This window comes from Montipora foliosa, unplaced genomic scaffold, assembly GCF_036669935.1.
Source record: "Montipora foliosa isolate CH-2021 unplaced genomic scaffold, ASM3666993v2 scaffold_390, whole genome shotgun sequence".
NCBI classification, from domain to species: domain Eukaryota; kingdom Metazoa; phylum Cnidaria; class Anthozoa; order Scleractinia; family Acroporidae; genus Montipora; species Montipora foliosa.
In genome coordinates, this window is record NW_027179690.1 from 497,501 (window position 1) to 500,000 (window position 2,500).

The window sequence follows — 2,500 nt, forward strand, 5'->3', positions numbered from 1 at the left end:
ATCCTCTGTTTTGGGCAAGCAGGATAATGCTGTCTTGAGGTAGATAGATTGCTTCTCCTGAATGTGCTAAGTTACATTGTATTTGAGACTTACCTCTCCGGATGCGGGTGGGTATCACGCTAAATGTATCACGTGGAAAAAATATCCAGCCATATACGTACTTTAGCTCAAAATTCAGCGCGATAAAAAATGGTTTGCTCACCTTTTACCCACGGGGACGGACTACACGTACAGAAATGCAGAAAATAATATAGTACATTAGAACGACGGCCAGAGTACTCCCTGATCGATTTCTACGAATCTTTTCTTATCGAATAACAAGTGGGGATCACTTAATATGTATCGAATAACAAGTGAGCAAGCCTGAGTTTCACCGATAATACAGCGTGACAAATGTCTTGTAACAGCGGCGTAAATAAATAAACTGGGTTTTCACTTTTTCTCGCTCACTCACGCCACACTATCGGCGATAATCAAACCAGACCAATGTCTGGCTCAGTCGCACAAGCGTGACAAAATGGTTGTCTCGCTTTGTCTCGCTCAGTTCTTGCCTTAAAAACAGCTTTATGGCCCGAATTGGGCCCGAATCTCGCTCAGTCAGACCACAAATTTTCGTACGAGAGGTAACTAATTTAAAAATCTTTTTAAATACACCAGATGTATCAAAAATACACACAATATAAATGTCTACCAGCCCAATTTAACAAAGCAACACAAGATTTTGCTATAACTCTTTTCCTATAACCATGCATTGGAGATCACCCAATTAATCTTGAAAACAGACAAAATATTGACAACAATGTGACAGCCCACCTATAAAAGTTTTGTGTGACCAAAATACACTGTACTAAGAACCAACAAAGCTAGAGACCAACACACCTTTTCCAGCAAACGAGATTCCCAATTTTGCCTTAATTTTGCAAGACCCTTTCACTTTCAGTTTCAGCTTTCAAAATATATTTGTCAGTAACTTACATTTTCTACATTTTTGCCTGCAGTTTATGATAAAGAATCTTTTACAATGGCAAGCTTACTACTGCAATGTTAAAACAATTATACAGATATTATTGTGTCTTAGGATTTGGTATTCAATATTTTGGCTCTTCATTCCTGGCTTTATAGCGTGACTGAATTGATACAATAATGGAAACAATAAGTATTAAAGCTGTGAGGCTTGTGCTGTTGTTTGGGGATTAATAACAAGTGTTATGTGTATACAAATGTGAACTAAAATATAAAAGTACAAGGAAACTTTTAAGGTTATCACAGATATCACAGATAAACAACATCCTTGAGTTGGCACGGTTGTCTCATTGAAACTAAATTCATTAAAATTGGCTCAGTATGGTAATTTCCACTTATTAGGGTATTGTAACTAAATGTAGAGATAGCTATGTTTACCTATTGTATTATTCGAAAATATTGCTCCTCTATAAGCTATTGAAATTCTAACAAAAGGAGTGTTAATTAGTGCAGTATCAGAAACGGGTTTCGACAAAACACTGACCCCCTATAAAATCAATGGGAAAATGAATACTGCTTACTTAATTAAGCCTCAACAACCCTTTTTAAACGGCATTGTTCAACAGTATTTAAGTCTAAGCACCCATTTTAAAAAGGTTAGCTTACATGAAATAATCGGCCATCACAACAATAATCGAAAACTAACCTTTTTAAAATGGGTGCTTAGACTTAAATACTGTTGAACAATGCCGTTTAAAAAGGGTTGTTGAGGCTTAAGTAAGCAGTATTCATTTTCCCATTGATTTTATAGTGGGTCAGTAAGGGGGTCAGTAAGGGGGTCAGTTGACCGGGGGTCAGTGTTTTGTTGAAACCCATCAGAAACTAGTGCCCTTTGTTTGAATGAGGATTCAGATACATGTTAGGAAAAAATGGGGATTCCAACAAGAAAAACTACATTCAACCGCACTTTTAATTTTGTTTTAAGAACTCAAAGGAAGATTTTTTGGCCTCCTTAGTGTAGCTTTATTTAAAAGCTGAAAATGTGACAATTCACCAACAAAAATCTTCCTTTGAGTTCTTAAAACAAAATTAAAAGTATTGTCAAGTTCACATGAGTAAAAATGTTTCCGTTGTTCATGTATTTGCAAGAAATCGCGCCAGTGAATCCTCAAATATTAACGCTCAATCAATCATTCAGGCGGGCATTCAGTACGAATGAAATAAGGTTTTAACGGATGACCAGTTACTGCTCCAATAGGCCTCATCACGGTTTTGACCGTCATTTTGACGGGTAGGCAAAGAGTAAACAATTTGTAGTGTCTTTATGGGGATCCGATGCCAAATAATTTTCTTTAAACACTAGTTCTAAAAAAATTATGAATCGCGAACTGAAGATACAGGATAAAGGATTATACAGACCAATTTTTAGGGACTAGCCTTCGTTAAAAACTGCGTGGTAGCGTTTTCGATTTTCCATGCATTTGTCTGTAATTGTTATCGAAAATTCGTGGGAACGTACAAATTAGACAAATATATG

The 2,500-nt window shown here is 36.4% G+C and overlaps 1 protein-coding gene across 3 annotated transcripts in view; it reads right to left on the reverse strand.

Annotated features, from left to right (window-relative positions):
- The window catches only part of LOC137987829 (plexin-A1-like), a 116,845-nt gene that overhangs the window by 113,789 nt on the left and 556 nt on the right, over positions 1-2,500 (reverse strand). The window contains exon 1 of one of the 3 annotated variants that reach the window (XM_068833909.1): positions 203-341. The exons of 1 other annotated variant lie outside the window; for it this stretch is intronic. The gene's annotated coding sequence lies outside the window, so the exon portion shown is untranslated. Of the gene's footprint in view, positions 1-93; positions 342-2,500 lie in introns of those variants that run through there. One more of the 3 variants, XM_068833907.1, reaches the window with a different exon arrangement.